This window comes from Wyeomyia smithii, chromosome 2, assembly GCF_029784165.1.
Source record: "Wyeomyia smithii strain HCP4-BCI-WySm-NY-G18 chromosome 2, ASM2978416v1, whole genome shotgun sequence".
Classification (NCBI taxonomy): Eukaryota; Metazoa; Arthropoda; class Insecta; order Diptera; family Culicidae; genus Wyeomyia; species Wyeomyia smithii.
Window position 1 is genome coordinate 71,120,398 of NC_073695.1, and position 18,815 is coordinate 71,139,212.

An 18,815-nucleotide genomic window follows, 5' to 3' on the forward strand; every position below is an offset into this window, starting at 1 on the left:
CGACATATATGGCTTAAATTCACGAGATAAAACGTTGCCGACAAGAATTTCGAATAATTTCGATCTAGCCGATAGCGAAGTTATTCCCCTGTAGTTCACTATATCGTGTTTGTTGCCTCTTTTATAAACTGGAAACATAGCTGACTTCTTCCAGCAATCAGGAAAAACCCCTAGTGATAGCGATTTATTAAAAATTATTCTTAGCGGAACACAAAGCGCGATGGCACATCTTTTTAAAATAATAGCTGGAATACCGTCAGGCCCAGCCGAAGAAGAAGGTTTTAGTTTCTCTGTGGCCTTGAGAACATCCTCATCTGAGAAGCAAATATTACTAAGGTTTACAACGTTGTGAGGAACGTCGCGAAGGGCACTCTGTATTTAAGCTGTATTTGCAGAAGAGGAATTGAATATGCTCGAGAAATGTTTCCGAAATAAAGAACCAATACCATCAAGCGTGTCAGCACTGTCATTTCCAAGAAACATGTTGGAAGGAAGCCCACTTTCTTTCCGCTTACTGTTTACAAATGACCAAAAACGTTTTGGATTTCGTTTGAGCTGTGATTGGGTACGTAGCACGAGTTGAGCGTAGAGAAAGCGGTTGTAAGTTTTGTAATGTCTACTCGCAGTGGTGAACGACTACTTAGTCATTGCGTTTCGTCGTCTGACGTACTTACGAAGTGCAGCTGCCCTTTGTCGTTTTAACTCTCGAAGCCGTCGATTGGACCATACAGGTTTCGGCCGTGGGTGAAACGACGGAACGAAGTTGGTGAATTGCTGTTTCATTGTGTGCGTGAATAACTCTACAACACTGTCTACGTCAGTTGCGCGGTTCAACAAATTTTCCCAGTTGATTGCGAGTAAAGCCCTTTGAAGTCCTTCGAAATCGCTTTTACTAAAGTTGAGTTGCCTTATTTCAGACAATTCTTCAAAGCGAATCAGCTGAGGGCAGGCTAATGAGACAGACAGCGGTGGATGATGAGGGTCGATACCAACTAACGAGTCACATGCTACGGCAATGGCACAGTTGAGTACAGATTCGTCATTGACGAATACGAGGTCAAGAGTCCGATTACGCCCGTTTTTTACTGCGCTTAATTGAGTCATGTTGAGCAAAGACATTCCGTCCAACAGCGCAATATTTGCACTATTAAGACTCGAATCAGAAGGTTCAGCAAAAACGCGACCAGAGCGGCTGGCTTTCCAAGCAAGGCCAGGCTGATTGTAGTCCCCGAAAAGCAGGTGAGTAGTGTGCGATTCCAGTGAATTCAAAATTTCAAGCGCCGAGTCGATATGGTTCTGAATGACAGAGGTGTTATCGGCGATATCAGGCGGGATATATACAACACCTACACATATACTAGCACCATGAATGCGGACATCTACCCATAACTGTTCTAAATCAGATCTTAGACTCGATCGTTGCCTAGACTGTAACCTGTTAGATACGGCAATAAGGACACCGCCGCCGCGAGATTTACCTGTACATGCTAAGTCGCGGTCGTTTCGGTACACTGTGTACTTTGGTCCAAGAAGCTGAGGAGAACAAATTTGATCGTTCAGCCAGGTTTCGGTAAAAGCGAACGCATCCGAAGCGGCAACAAACAGCTCGGCAATTTTCGTGCGTAGCTCTCTTACGTTCTGATAGTAGAAATGAATATGTTCGTGTGGGTCATAATCCAATGGCGCGGTATCGGCACAAACATCAATTGTGGAATTCGCCTGAAAGTTGGATTGATTTTCAAAGACGGCAGAATCCGAACACCTAGCTTCACGTGAACATATACGTTCTTGGTGTTTACCTGGAGGAAAAGAGTTACTGTGTCCGTGATCTTTCATTCGCGGGGATGAACAGGGTGCGCCTATCTGATAGCATTCATTGGAATTTAGACTGCAGGTTGTGTGAGTTAAAGATGTACTGGCCTCTTCATTTACAATCATCTGATCAAGTTGGTTAACTGGACAGGGGGCCCGCTGGCCCCCAATATCCCCCGGTGGCAGACTAATTTCGTTTAAGGAATAACCGGTGTGATTACCGATGGTGTAGTTGCCACCACAGCACGTTCGTTTTTTGCTCCATAATCCTCAAACTCTATAAAGAAAATACCGGTGGGCCATGTACTTGGTGCCAACGCAACCGCTTTTAGTTTGGGATCAATGCCCACTTTGAATGAAATAAAGCGCAGCGACTTTATATCCACGTCTTTTTTAACCAATCTCACAACATCGGGTGGCTCGTTGCACTGTAGACATTCTTTTGCCGTAGTTTGATTGTTATCAGTGGTAACGTCTGGATGAATTCTAGACAAATAAACCCAAAATTTTTTCTCTGCTACAGGAACAGTAACGACAGTTGATGTTAGGTTGGTTTTCGTTCCGACTATGACGTCCCGGTTAGAATTGGGCTGATCTTCACGGCGACGTTTTGGCGTAGGATGGTAAATTGGCCAGTTGCTGTGAAATCCGCGGGGTGTAGCTTCTGCTTCTCAATAACACTAGTATGTTTTGCAACTTCTTTTCGCACCTCCGTTTTCAGTTCATTGATGGCAGCTGTTTGCTGTTTGATCAACTCAGCAATGGTATTGCCAAGTGCGGCGACCGTAGGACGAAAAGTAGCAAATCTCATCAACTTTAAGCATCCGTCGCAAAGCCAGAGAATATTTTCCGTGGAGGCCTTCAGCTTTGTAAAATGCTGATTGTTTAGCCCAGCACATTTATAGTGAGCCACCGTCTCACAGAAGCCCTGACATTTGATATAATCAGTCTCCTTTGTTGGTTTGGCGCACTTATCACACACAAACTCCATTGTTTATTTCAGGCAGATTCACCAGCACAAACTTTTCGTGAAATCAGGTATTGTATAGATATATCCGAAGAGAACTTTACTTTCACGTAGCACAGAAATGCTTTGGCAATCTTTTCGTCAATATTGATGGTTAAATGAATTTAAAAAACACAGTATGGGTATTCATGTCGAGCTCGTAAACAAATACCCAGCCGTAAAAATACTCACCTCCATTGACGAGTAATGGAAGATACACAGTTTACGGCTGGGTATTCGTATACGAGCTCGATGTGATGACCCCTAGTGATTTTGAAGAAATAAAAAACGAAGCGTAAAACACAATAGCAGTAAACGGCAGTGATGCCAAATTGTATAATAACCAGTAAAATCAGCCGTACTAGCGCACCCGAATTTGCCCCCTAGACCCCCCCCCCCCCCCTCAAATCTGGGCCTGTGCGTAAGAAAGTGAAATGAAAAATCAGTAATTAGTGCCGTTCATAGTTGTGAACACTAACGAATTTTCGTGTTCATTAGTTTTTTTTTTATTTTCAAATTATTTTTCGTTTGTATAATGATGTTTTTATAATCAACTGAATAACCAGAAAGATTCCATCGAACCATTCCCAGCGCCTCAGTCTCTCTTCCGGACTGCACTTAAAATGCGTACAGGCTGCAACGGGAATATCAAATTAGTAGACTGATACGTTCGGTAACATCATCACGCCTGCCTGAGCAAGTTGCATAAATGCGTATTAATGGAGCCAACCTTAAAGGAGAAACTTAAGTCTTCATGCTCAGACGTATCAAACCAGTACAGTAGCGGTTACGTACAGCATGTACTTCGCAGTGCCTTGTTCTGGTCAGTGACTTCGTGCCTTAGTGCAACGTCATGTTCCGACAAACAGTGCGGATAATTGGGTTAAAGATCGAACATGACGACTTCATACACGAGGCAGGAAAATCAATGCGAACGAATGTGAAGCAAGTTAGGCAGTATCAATGCCATACACTCGTTTTCCTTCCAAGTTCAGACATTTCCCTCAAAACAGTGCCCTACAAAAGCCCAGAACAGACCGTCGAGTCGATCCATTTACTTTCGCGATCTTTTACCATCGTGGGAACGCCAGTACCTAGTGTAACCGATGAAAGAAGCAGGGCAAACTGGCCGTGTAGAACGAGGAAAACAATAATTGGCCCCCCAACAGAACCCATACAGAAAAGTAATCCCACAGCACATACACTGCCTTAAAGTTTATTAGCTTGACTACAAGTGAGCGTTCGCGCGTATGCAAAATCGAACCACCGAACCAGAAAAAATACTCTTCACCGCCACAATGATTTGTAGGGCGAAACAACTCCGAGAATGGAAAGAAGCAAAAGACGCACAGGTTAAACCTTGCATTTGACTTTTTTTGTGCTGTTTTTGAAAGGTAATAAAGAGTGTTAACGTCGTTAACTAATTTGAAGCTCCTTGAAAATTTTCTCAGGTAATGATATACATGCATTTTAAAATTTGTGAACTTGCGATTTCCATTTTTTTATTAACTGCTTCATATCTCTACAAACGCAAGAGAAGTTTAATATTATATCCTGGAAAACCACACCTAAAATCTGGCAATTCTTTGAAATCTGAAGTGTTTCTTTTGTTACAATTTTTACTACATCCCGAAATATGCAGTATAAACTGTAATAGATGAACACAACACTCTCAATGGTCATGCTTTAGTAAGACTGCTATAGTTTATACCAAAGATAGTTTCATTCATTAATATTTAGTTATATTCATTCAACTGTATTGCCATACAAGCAAGGTTTAATGGATACGGACAAATGTAAAAATATCATCTGTATTGCTTGAGATATTATTCATTTCAAATTGTTGTAGCAGTAGTGATGGTAAATGATCTCTAACTAATCGGTCATTCAGGTCCTGATTTACATTTCTTACACCTTTGGTTCAATTTTAACTTAAGAATTACGATGCTTATTTACAATTGTTGTACCGAAAATCAATAAATAAAAAGGATACTGAGCACAAATTCAGGCACGAATACTTCCAGACGCATATACAATACATCTACTGCGATTGCAAACTTACCGGAAGCTGTCTGGTCGAAAATCCAATTGCGTATATTCCACCAAACTATCTTCAATTATCGTTATCTGCCACCTCCACTTTGTACATCACGTAAGATAAAGTAGCTTCAGGCCAATACATACACTATAACTTCACGTTGCACAATTCCACTGACTGATACCGCTCACTGCAAATTGATCAATAGACTACATCATTATCCAAAGAAAAATCAGATACGCATCAGGTCAAAGAGTGCAGATCTGACGGTTCCACCAACTCCCCGGTTGCAGCTTGTTCGATCCACTTGCGATTTTTTCAATTTTCATCACACATGAGTTGTACACTTCAGCTAATTACTTTTCAATGGTTCGCCAAACAAAATCTCACCCACCAGAAATCAACATAAGAAACCAATAAAACTCGCTTTCCTCCGCAGCCAAATCGACCGACAACATCCCGCGCACACACACAACGCATTACATGGTTGCGGATTGTTGTTGTTTACATTTGCAAGAAGCGGCGCAAGGGAGATGAAAATTGTAAAGAACTAACACACGCGACCCACTCACACTTTTTTGGTCGGATTTTCTCAAGAAGCAAAACGAGAGAATCCGCAAAAGTCACAATCGAGCAGCCGATGCGAGACTTGTGAGTAAATACAACTCCATATCAGAAGGCCCTTCACCTTTTCCTTCTTGACTGGTGTTTGGGCAACCGCTGCGGCCCGAAAGAGTGGCTATTTAATGGCAGCTGCTGCAGATCGTAAATGTGTGAGTGTTCTGGCTTTGCCAACTAGGATTTTTTCTCCAGGCGAGACACTCCTTACTGAGGACGGCCCTTTGAAAAATCCAATTTCCTAGACTCAGACCGTATCTTCCGAGCCGTTACTTACTTTTCTACTGCTCTTCGGGTTATTGTTCACTGTTTTGGACATTTTACATTTGTATATCTTTGTTGCACAAGTTCAAACACATTATAACTGGGTTCAAAGTTTTCCTGTTTTTGAACAATTTTCTAGCACAATCAACTTGAGCAAATATTTTTACTAACTATATGTACCGAAGAAATCGTTCTCCAATAAGTACAGTAAACTGATAAAAAAAACTTGGTCTTTAATTTGTTATTTAACTTTATTCAATCTTGTCAATTACGCGACGCCGAACCGATACGCCATCACCACCGTTCCGCGAAAACAGCTCAAAAATGACTGCGAGAAAATCCGCCGTCCACAGACTCTTGCTCGCTGCTCTAGCATCCAAAGCAAAGCTCGCGTAAAACGCACGCACACTGCCGGCGTTTCTCTCGCAACACGAGACGTAGTCCGTACATGCCGTCGTATGTAATGCAGACTTTTCATTCATGTTTCATTTGTATACGTTCCAGCTAAAGATAACCGCATGAGAGAGTGGCAGAGTACCTGGTCTTTCAAATTAACCCTTTGAATGCCTTTATAAACTAGAATATCAATAAAAACTTATAATATACCAAGGTATTTCCAATGTTTTCTATACTCAAATATTAGTTATAATGTGTAGTAGTGCAGTAATATTCTTAAACGTGTACATAAAATTCCACTAAAAACACCAGTTAATTTCGTTTACCCTATCCAACAATTTTGTTGTGTAACAAACTTATTAAACTTTAATAGCTTAATTGGAATTTCGTGCTCGAATTTCGCTTCATTTTTACCAAATAATTTGCACAAAAATCATCAAAATTACATGTGTGCAACATTGATCAATTACATATTTGCACTGCTGAGGCAGCATAAAGTAGCAATTCGAGCGCTATTTATTAGGTAGAAACTGAGATTTTTACGCTCAAAATCATCAAGGGAAAAAAATTTAACCTCTAAATTGTATGGAAAAGCCACCATTCAACCAGTTCAACTTAGTAAACTGTAAATAAAAAACTAGTTTGGATCGCACAAATAATCGCCAACCGACAACGTAGGCACAGTATTTATCTACTTTTCCATACTCAACTATACGAGCCAATGTACAAAGTACATATTGACCAGACCGATGTCATGGCAACAGTTTCCTGAAGCCGCCGCCGATGATGATGGCGGTACCGTTGGAAATATGGTCATAAGCTCCGTTCATTCCGCCGCATGTGTTACTGTACGGATTTTTTGCGCGCTTCTAACTATATTGAATGTAGGGCTATCCGGAACGTGTTGAAACATGTTTGAACGTGACCATTTATGTCCTGCACAAAATCCATAAAACGTTCAAAACAAAACAATCGTTTTTCGCTTTTTGCATTACTTCACACCACTTGCAGCAACAGTTGATCTTGCATGGACGGAGCTTAATCGGCTGTTTCGCAAGCACTGACAGCCTTTTGACGTATAATCGAGCCAGAGAGCCAGAGAAAAACGGCTTCAAGCGAAATGTATGGGGATGACGTTCGTGACAGGGATGTGATATTGACTTAACTTTTCATATCATGAAACAGTACAATCGAAAAATCAATTTTACGACCTATTACAGAAGACGAGACGAGCGGCGAAGTAGCTTACCTGACCAATTTTGATATTACAGATGGCGAGACGGCTGGATTTTGGACCAGTAACTCGTCTGCGAAACTGTTCGGATCGTTCGTGACTCAGCTATCACCAGCCATTTGTTGAATATGTATGAGATTGTATGAGAGCACCTCAGAAAGTGTTGTTGCATAATGACTGGGATTCGATTGGAAATTTGAAATGATCTTTCTTCGCGGCGATAGAGCAAGATCATTACCCTCGTCAATCAATACAATGAAAGATGCGTGATGGATGAGTTTCAACTGGAAGCAACGGAATCGGAGGCAGAACGAGGTCGAGATGATCAGGCTGGTTGACGAAGGCGACACCCAGGAGTCTGCCGTTTGAATTATGAAAGTGATTAACTTGCCTCGAACCGGTTGCGAAGAGAGTTTCCGTGAGATTGCATTCCTGATCGGAAGATGCATTAGAATAAACATGATTGATTTCATCGTCAAATTGTCAACATAGGGCGGGAAGGTTGAAGTCTCCAATAGAGAGAACGATGTCAGCATACGACGAGTGATCCAAAATTGTTTGCATAGCACTTGCGTGTGCCGAATATAGTTCAAGAGCAGAGTTGGAATGGAGGTAAATGCGAACTGCTACTTGCTCGACCTGGTCACAGTCTGGGAGGGAGAAACGAATACTACACTCAAAACAGTGAACACGCACATGCGTCGTTTTCTGATAGCGTGTAACTATCTTCTTGCTGTAACGCATGCATGACTCGAACGAAGTTTTTAGCAACATCAGAAATTCACGTTCACGGTGTTGCTGATATTTGTTTGGTTTTTGCGTGCGAAGAAGAAGGAAGGAAATATTTTTGCTTTTGTCATCACGCACTTTTTGACAATTACATATGAGAGCTCACATAAGTGCGAACAGCCTCCAAAATCTTTTTCAACGCGAATAATTTGCAAATTTTACAGACTAATTTTTCGAGTTTGTGTTTTTTTCAATTTGCCGTTGTATAAAAGTTTTTTTCAGAGTTTTGAGTTGATTGTAGTGAAGGTGTTCGGAATTGTAACCAAAGCCTTAAATACAGAGAAGCGCATGTTTAATAATCGAAGTAAGCTAGCATGATTATTAAGCTTATGAAATTTATTATTTTACGTAAAAACAAACCAAAATATTCTGTGAAACGACAATGAATGCAAAAACTGTTAGCGATGAATATTTTTTCCAGCAACTGAAGGGTATCAGTTATAACAATACTCATCGCGAAAAAATGCTCTTTTTTCTTTGGTTCAAATTAACAGTCGATGACAGCTCATTCTGGTTCATTTTGACACTGACAGCTTCGTATCCGTTTCTCCCTCCCAGGTCACAGTCATTCAATGACACGGAGCTGCAACCAGGGGCCTATAAACGTTAACATTTTGCCCACCAATCATAAATTCATCATGGCGGTAATATTTCATTTCAAATGCTTACAAAACTTATCTTATTCATTAAGAGTGCACATCACTGAAAACAAATGTTGAGCTCTTGTTTTTTGTCCATCCAGAACGACATTTACTCGAGAATAAGTCTACCGACAAAATGGGACGTTTACTTAATACACTTGTTTTAGGGCAAACCAACCAAAAAGTGGATACCAGAAATGCTGGTACCAGAATCAATGAGTGGTAGATGGAAAATGTATGGGGTTTGACAGCCACAAGAGCCCCCTGGCTGCAACTAAGGTGACTTTTGACGGCTATCAGCACGCCGCCATTTCGAGAGTGAACACTAGTCGCTTCATTGCGATCACAGCGAAAAAAGTGTAATCGGACGATATTTCTGCACTGTCGATAACGGCGTTTAGCCACGTTTCCGTGAGAACAATCACATCGTTGTAATCGCTGCTACCTCACAGTAACCGCAGTTGAGTGATCTTGGTGCGCAAACCTCTCACATTCTGGTAGGACGGATAGAAAGTGACCCGGAGCTTTTTATGCCGCAACAAACGGTGGTTGAGTGCTGGAAACATTGTGAATTACAGCGGGCGTATCATGGTTCGTAGTTAATGCGTACTTGCCTGCATTGACGGTTTGGAAGACACCTTCTTCGTTCTCGAGCACAGGATCGGGATGGCTGGAGGTCGCTGGCAGGAATAACTCGACTGTGCTGAGGGGATTGATGGTGCAGAGGAAACTCTCTGAGTTGGGCACAATCATTGAACAAAGAAATAAACAAAGAAATGCTCTAAGACAAGAAGTCTTAGATTTAACTCTATGTAGCGCTTCGGAAGTGAAGAAAATTGTTAAAAATTGTCATGTCTCAAATGAACCTTGTTTATCAAACCATTGATTAGATTAGACTCCCTCTTGGAAAAGAACTACTCCAAAATCCAAAGAAAACCGATTGAAGCTTTTTTGCGAAACACTTGGTCCTGTCAAAAAAGTATACGAGCTCCAGTTGAACTGGACATCGCAGCAAGTGACACGGAATCTTTTGCTTCAAACTGTTAAAAAACGGACAGTCTCAAGTGACGTGCACTGACGGAACAACACACTTAAAAACCTTCGTCGGAAACAAGACGTGGACAAACAGGGTTAAAATCACATCCAACTGTCCAAACCAGAAGATGAGGCGAGCAAAATATTGTATTAGAGAGCGCGAGTTAAACTTGGCTAATGACAGCTGAGTGACAGACGTTATACTCGTCCAAAATCTATCCGACTCGCCATCTGTAATAAATTGGTCATACAAGTAACTCACCGCTCGCTGCGTCTTCTGTAATAGGGCCCTATATGTACACAAATCCAGAAAAAAATGGTTCCACGAATCCTGTCATTGATTCTCTACCTGAGGCAACGTGAATTAAAAAAGTGATGTCCAGAGATCTAACGAATGGTATGACCACAGACGAAGACGATTTCATCGACCAGAAAAATAATGATTATTTTGAAATTTTGCTGCCAGTGTCGCTATAAGCAAGCGTGCACATCCCTTATCAAAGACAAAAACCGCCAGTAATGCCGTTGGTGTTGATTCAATCAAGCGTGCACACCCATTAGCAAAAAAAAACAAAAACTGTTTTACGAAAGTTAGTAGGCAATAAGGTCACATGGCGGCGCATGAATGTAACGTTTCGAATAAGGACGAAGTTTTTACAGGATTTTTCTTCGAAGAAGCACGTCTGTTTGTCTGTGGTATGACTGTCATTGCCTATGAAACAAATTAGACTCGTAGGCCGATATGAGAATAAGAAGGGCAGGCTCGTATTGTGAAACGTGCATCATAAAATTATTTGAGGGGGGCGCGAAGCTCTCTGTGCTTCGCAAAGGGGGTCGTGGAGCTATTTGTGTTTAGCAAAAGGGGCCGCGGAGCCAAAGATTGGGAACCACTGCGCTGAAGGTTCCTGGCTCGACAGTGATCCAGCTTCCTATCTTGACAGTAACTTGATATTTATACTCAAGCTGGGTGAAGCACTTCTTTATCTCCTATCATGGTCACTAGTGGTTGACGTTCTTCATAAGTTGTACCTGATTTGTACGAAATTTTTGTTATGCTGATGACGTCTTCATTCATTGAGGGTTATGTGATGCGGATCAAGTTGTATGCAAATTACAGCCTTAATCTACGCACTTGAATTTTTTTGTCGGGTCTCGGTAACTTATTGCCGAGAACGGCACCACTGGAGGAGAGTCGACAGGGGTAGAACTCAGCTTAAACAAAGGGTATATGGTGAGAAGCCTGAGAACAAACCCATGTTTAAGTTCTGCGACAACCAAATGGCCTGATTCTACTAAGAATCGAATCCACGACCACCTACTTGTCAAAGCAGACCCTGTAACCTTGCGGCTACGAAGCTTTTCTGAAATTTAAATTTAGTTTTAATGTAGAAATGTTTTGCGTTCAAAAAAAATCTTTTTACGGTGTATATGTTTTTTCAAGGCTTCATCAGCTTCAATTCTTCCTCAGACAGTTTTTCTGTAATAATAAATGTTTCTGAGCTACAATGCTTTGAATAATGCCTATGCTGAAATGAGGCTGACCAGATGTATCGTTTTGAATGGGACAGTACCGTTTTTTCGTTCATTTTTAACAGTCCTGTTTTTTTACCATTTGGTCCGTTTTCTTTTAAAAAAACTACAAGGGCCTTAGGGTTGTACGAAATGGTGACGTGGGACTAAACATTGTAATTAGGGGGTTTTTTGTTACAAAATATACAGAGTCTGCAGACAGAATCAAGGTGTTTGCTCAGCGACTGTACGTATTTTAATTTTCAGCCTCCCCTGGAAATCGATTTTTGAAATATATTCAACAACACTCGAAAGAATATCGTTTATATTTGGTGATATTACGCCTGTAGTATTTTTTTGTGCAAACAACATGTATTTGACAAGGCACAAGCATATCATTCTTGATGAAGAAGCACCAAGAATTTCTCGTAATGCGTCAAAATCAGTGTTATGACCCCTCGGTCGGCGCATCTCACCTTGCATCTTAGTTGCTTTGGATTCAGCAGCGGTGGGGAGAACTGTCATCGCGCCTTGCTCTCGGCGGTTTACGTTTTGTCATCATTCGTTTGGCAGTGTCACGCAGATTGAAACATTCTAGAATCGTACGATGGCTATTAAACAAATTGCTCGGAATATTAAATATATTATATATTGAATCATTAGTCTTAAATAAATTTTTTGCTTAAATTATTAGTGCTAAACTTAGATTAACGCTAGAGCTAAAGTGTTAAGCGATACGTGGTAAAGAGTGTTGCTTAAACCCTACGAATTCAATTTATTGTATGAATTTATTAAAGGTAACCTAAAAGCTAGAGGATAAAGGAGAGAAAATCAGGGACCTCGTGCTAGGACAGGAAGAATTAAGAAGGATCCCAAGGAACAATTTGGAAGCCCTTATAAAGGCAAATGTGGAATAAGAGCAGTGTAGATGCAACCGGTGCTGAATAAACAACACGTTGAATTATTTGTTGTACAAACGTTGCCGCATTCTTTATTCATATATTATTCCAATAGTGGAACTCCAGCTTAACAGAAGGTGTTTTAAACGTTTGCAAGAGATTATTAGCAACACTAATAAATATGTGCTGCGTGAGAGCGCTTTAAAGTTCTCCGCTCATCAGTTGCATTCTCGCCTAATAAAAGCGATTTGAACATTTCAAACGGCAACCTGGCGACTGTTATTCTGCACGTGTTGTTCAAATGTTGCACATATGAATTTTAAGTCTTTCAAGAAGCAATTCTTTAGCTCTTATAGACGCGAACGTTAGACTACTGGTTTTATGGAACATCCTTCTCAACGCGTCGTATAGTTAGTTTAACGCAGCATAAACGTTGTTTTCAAACCACTAAAAGAAGGCAATCCACGGGTGACGTTCCATTGCTTGTACGTTTGTTATTGTTGTTGTTTTTCAAGTTGCAAATCCAAAACATAACCGAACACGAGACCTTTGAGCGTTGGAAAATCTAAAGTGGTATTCTATTGTTGGGTAAAGTATTGCTCCACGCAAAACTAGAGCAACCAATCGGACAACTGTTATTTTTCACGCTTTTCGATTCGCATTACATCCAAGTTGCGACCGTTCGTACAAACGTGAAGATGTCAAAAGATGAAAACAAACTGGTTTCAGCTGATCGCAACTGTTTCGTGGATTGCCTTAGATTCGCAGCTTATCTTGTTTCAAAATCGTCCGTGTTCCCCCTAAAGTTTTTTTTTATTCCAAACAAAAAAAATCACAAGAAGGTTGTATGCAAAGCCACGACCGCAAGGTTGAAGTAGAATACTTTTACAAGAAAGATAAGCTGGCTGCTTGCGTGTCAGTCATTTTTTCTAGTAAATAAACGTTGACCATTCATTGGCAGTATTGTAATTTCTTTTCGTCTGATATTTTGAATGAAGTTTATTGGATATTTTTAAATTTTGTGCAAATGAGAAGTTGAAGTGCTGCCGAATTGTAATATGCACATTTAATACGACATCATTAAACGGGAACGGAACAAAGGCTACGGTTATGCAGAGCGCGAATGCCGGCGCGATGCGATTCGCCTTACCGTGGTGAAATGTACAGCTCTTGTTAAGGCGAAGTAGAGCTATACATTTCAACAGATTTCGTCTTGCCGAATCGCATCGCGCCGTTATTTGCGTTCTGCATGACCGTAGCCAAACACTAAGCGACGCAAACACGTAATAATAGTCAGAGTATGCATGTAGATGAAGATAATTAACTTTGGATTATAGCGCAAAACGAGAAAATATTAACTCTTCAAATAATCATTTGTGTTCTTCAAATTTCAGTTGTTCAATTTAATATCCGATGAAATGTTTGTTTATTATCTGATGAAGCTCTTATATAGGCCAAATGATGCATTCCCAATTTACTAGGTCCATAACTCTGCCGACCGTGCTTGGGAAAGCGCGGTATAACGACCAATCAGAGGTTGAATTTTGTGTTTTGACAAGGCTTAAGAGTTTTCAATAGTACAATAGTTCGAATGATAAAATTGCAATTTCATGCATTTGGTAGGAATCTTAGAAGATTTTCTAATCGATTGCTGCAAAAACGAAGGAAATCCATCGAAAACTAACCGATTTATTAGCATTTGAAATTTTTCTCACTTTTTTCAGTTTTAGATTTTCATTTTACATCCCTATGTAGCCGAACTTCCTGAGAAAAGTATTCTAATTCAAAATTAAATCTTCATTAATTCATTTGTTATAAGGACAATTGTTCAATTTATCATAGGATGTAGTGTTTATCTTACATCTCTGTGTTACCTTGATAGTGAGGACTAAGGCGCACGGTCAACACAATGAGAAAGGTGTTTTCACATTGAAAACTAGACACGGCTTTACTGGAGGAAGTGTTGGCAAATGCATCTACCGCTAATACCACCGCTATCATACGAAAGCGCGTCGTTTCATGTGGAGAATATCAAAAACGAAAAATGACGCGCGTCTAAGCATAACCCGAACTGTTTCGCCGTGCTGCTCCCATTTACCTTTACATCGGCCTCAGGGAAGTACCGGCTGCATCAGCCGCTGAGGCTGTCACTATACTGCTATTGGTACCAAAAGCTATTAACTCTTCAAATAAGTGTGTTATTTGTTCTCAAAAGAACAATTGTTCAATTCAAAATCGGATTTACGCAATCGCATCTCTGTAATATTACCGACAATAATATTCTTCTGAACAAACTGATACAACTTTCCCATTAGGCCTCTGCCATAATAGACGTGAAAAGCGACGCGAACCGATTCGCTCAGCTGTAGGTTAATGTACAGCCATCAGTAGAGCTGTACATCAACCTACGGCCGAGCGAATCGGTTCGCGCCGCTTTTCGCGTCTACTATGGCAGAGGCCTTAGAGAAAGTTGCTGGCTGATGTATTCACTTCATGCAAGCCTGCTGCTGATGCTTCCCGCTACCACACTGAAACAGCATTTTAGTGAAGGGAGTGTCGTTGCATCAGCTGACCCTGCTACTATCGATGCTGATATACCCGCTGCAACAGCTACGCTATGCATAGCCATGCCACAGTTGTGGCCGCTATACGCTGGCCCAACTGCTGAGCACCTGCAACGCTATCCGTAGCCATGCCACAGTTGTGCCCGCCATTGGTATCCGCTGTACCTGCATATGCTGGCCCTGCTGCTATCGATGGTGAGATCCACTGAAACTGCAACGCTTATTCGCAGCCATGCCACAGTTGTGGCCGCTATCCGCTATCGATGGTACCCACTGCTCGCTCCCGCTTCTGCTAAGGGAGAACTGCTGTCGTCGCTGTTCAGAACTACTATGAGCGGCTTCGACTAAAACAGGCTCTTATATGGGGATGAAAATAGGAATGAATTATTTTACGTACGTGGTGGAATGACAAAACTTGAAAAATATGTGTGACTTCATTCTGGTTCAGAGCGATCATTTGATAAGCTCCACCTCTTTTTTCAGTTTCTAAAGTTTTTCCCCAGTTTCGTAGCACGGATGCACAAAAATGATTTCTTGTCGAGCCGGACCGATAGCACTCTCATTGAAGCAACAAAATAACATGTTTTGTGTCGTGTTGTGCAGCTTGGTTGAAGAAAATATTCCCGTCCCCATGTCGCATGTAAGCAGATTATTGCGTTCAGTAGACAGTAGATAGTGTATCCAGCGAATAAACACCGATGGTGCTCTCACACACGCAACGGTTTTAACCCGTATCTTATTGCGGTTTGTAACATCAAGCGATTTCGTTTGCTCGCTGTTGCGTGTTGCATCATGTTGCAACTTGGCAGCTGGGAGACGACGAAATTCTGTTTATGCTGATTGATTGAATCGACTTCATATTAGCTCTGCATAGTCGAACTAACTACTTTTGTGAATGCGTACTAACAGGACAGTTTATTATTCAATGTCGGTTATGCTGATCGCAGCGTTTGCGCTGCCCCTACAGTGGGGGGTTTACTAAATAAAGTGAAAATTAGACAACTACAACAGAATTTGATTGCATCCCGTACAGAATGTCTGCTTGTGTTGATGCCAGAAAATTATTAACCCTCAATTATTTTTTTTATTTGCCTTGAAAAAAGCATGTTGCGGTTCAAAATCGGTTGCTAATTACAACCTTTGAGCTGCCCTAACATTGGGGGAATTAAGATACACGGACAACATGCACTGTGGAAGCTATTTCACATTCAGTAAATTAGACGGGTGCGACAAATATAAATTGTTAGGATGCAACACAGAATGCTTGCTTGCGTTGACAAGAATTATTAACTTTCAATGACTTGTTTATTTGCCTTCAAAAAGGCATTTTGATTTCCAAAATTGGATTTCCTGATGGCAATCTTCATGCTGCCCCAACACGAGGGGAATAATGGCTGTCTGGCGACACACGCTGAGAAAAACCGCGCTGCTCCTGAGACGTGGTGACCAACCACAGGGCTAGTGCTGCTGCTAAGGAAGGACGACTTGTCGCTGTCTAGAACTATTATGAGCGGCTCCGGCTGAAACAGGCTCTTATATAGGGATGAAAATAGGAATGAATTATTTTACGTACGTGGTGGAATGATATAACTTAAAAAATATGTGTGACTTCATTCTGGTTCAGAGCGATCATTTGATAAGCTCCACCTCTTTTTTCAGTTTCTAAAGTTTTTCCTCAGTTTCGTGGCACGGATGCACAAAAATGATTTCTTGTCGAACCGGACCGATAGCACTCTCATTGAAGCAACAAAATAACATGTTTTGTGTCGTGTTGCGCAGCTTCGTTGAAGAAAATGTTCCCGTCCCCGTGTCGCATGTAAGCAGATTATTGCGTTCAGTAGACAGTAGATAGTGTATCCAGCGAATAAACACCGATGGTGCTCTCACACACGCAACGGTTTTAACCCGTATCTTATTGCGGTTTGTAACATCAAGCGATTTCGTTTGCTCGCTGTTGCGTGTTGCATCATGTTGCAACTTGGCAGCTGGGAGACGACGAAATTCTGTTTACGCTGATTGATTGAATCGTCTTCATATTAGCTCTGCATAGTCGAACTAACTGCTCTTTTGAATGCGTTCTAACAGGGCAGTTTATTATTCAATGTCGGTTATGCTGATCGCAGCGTTTGCGCTGCCTCTACAGTTTACTAAATAAAGTAAAAATTAGACAACTACAACAGAATTTGATTGCATCCCGCACAGAATGTCTGCTTGTGTTGATGCCAGAAAATTATTAACCTTCAATTATTTTTTTATTTGCCTTCAAAAAAGCATTTTGCTGTTCAAAATCGGTTGCTAATTACAACCTTTGAGCTGCCCTAACATTGGGGGAATTAAGATACACGGACAACATGCACCGTGGAAGCTATTTCACATTCAGTAAATTAGACGGGTGCGACAAATTTAAATTGCTAGGATGCAACACAGAATACTTGCTTGCGTTGACAAAAATTATTAACTTTCAATGACTTGTTCATTTGCCTTCAAAAAGGCATTTTGATTTCCAAAATTGGATTTCCTGATGGCAATCTTCATGCTGCCCCAACACGGGGGGAATAATGGCTGTCTGGCGACACACGCTGAGAAAAACCGCGCTGCTCCTGAGACGTGGTGACCAACCACAGAGCTAGTGCTGCTGCCAAGGAAGGACGACTGCTGTTGTCGCTGTCTAGAACTATTATGAGCGGCTCCGGCTGAAACAGGCTCTTATATAGGCCAAATAGCATGTTTTCAATTGCAAGGTATATGATCCTGTCGACCGTGCTTGGGAAGCAAGCATATAACGACCAATCAGAGGTCGAATTTTTCGTTTTGACAAGGCTTGACTATTTTCAATAGTACAATAGTGTGAATAATAAAATTACAATTATCTTATTTTGGGAAGAATCTTAGAAGATTTTCCAATCTATTGCTGCAAGAACGAAGGAAATCCATCGAATACTAACCGATTTATTAGCATTTGAAATTGGACATATTTTTCACTTTTTTCGGTTTTAGATTTTCATTTCACATCCCTATGTAGCCGAACTTCCAGAGAGAAGTATTCTACTTCAAAAATTTGACGATATTATAGCCATATCATGAAAGCCAATTCATGAATTAACTTTAGCAAGCCGTTTCGGGAACAAATTTCCTATGGGGCTCTTCTAGAGTGATCATTCAGTGAACAAAACAAGGACCATGTTGTAGGTATATCACCAAGAACACCCGAAACCATGAAAATAGATTGTTGAAGTAATTTCATAAACTATGAATCAATAAGTGTGAGATTCTGTTCAAAAATTCATAGAGCTCCTCTGTTTCGGAATATACCCACGGGAAAACTAAAGTTGCTGAATTTTTTAGTGCTATAACTATTTAAATCGGATAAAAATTGCAAACGTTACAAGAATATTAATTTCTGGTTACACGGGTACCCCACTATTCACGTAAGGAGTAAAAAAGTCCCTCATGCTAGCCCCCCATCCCTCCGCTGCTGTTTAAAAACTAATATCCAAAGTTGCCTTTCAACGAGTTCTGAGATGTCACCAATTTCTAGCACTATAGATTAAGGTGAAAAAAATGAAATACCTAAAAAGGCACCCGGATTCTCCGTCGAGCACACAACTTAAATAAATAAATTAAGCAAACGGTCAGTCAACCGAGTTTGTTACGATTAGGTGTTTTGAAATCAGGTTATCAGGTTGGTTACAAGGTGGATTATTTCATATCAAAGCTTAATCAGTAAAAATCAATTAAAGAAACATGAATTTGGGTGCGTCTAACAGCCTTTGCTGTTAGCCCCCATACCCAGTTAAATATTCACTACAATAAATTCTATCAGAATCGTCTTTCGCGTTCAGCTTGGTTCCGGTGTTCCGTAACCGGTCGCGTCATTGCATTGCATAAAGCTTGAATCTATAACACGAAAGATATCGAAATTCAATTTTTCTTTTGCAATAAAACTAAGTACTAAGCGCCCTATTGGAAAGAAACGAGACCGATTAAAAATTTATTGATGTGTGATGAAA

The 18,815-nt window shown here is 40.8% G+C and overlaps 1 protein-coding gene across 6 annotated transcripts in view; it reads right to left on the reverse strand.

The window, feature by feature from the left end:
- Nucleotides 1-6,077, reverse strand: part of LOC129725803 (neurabin-1) — a 131,033-nt gene extending 124,956 nt beyond the window's left edge. For 4 of the 6 annotated variants that reach the window (XM_055682034.1, XM_055682037.1, XM_055682035.1 and 1 more), the window contains exon 1: nucleotides 4,881-6,077. The gene's annotated coding sequence lies outside the window, so the exon portion shown is untranslated. The remainder of the gene's footprint in view (nucleotides 1-4,880) is intronic. The other 2 variants (XM_055682031.1, XM_055682030.1) reach the window with 2 other exon arrangements.
- Nucleotides 6,078-18,815: the final 12,738 nt, after the last annotated feature.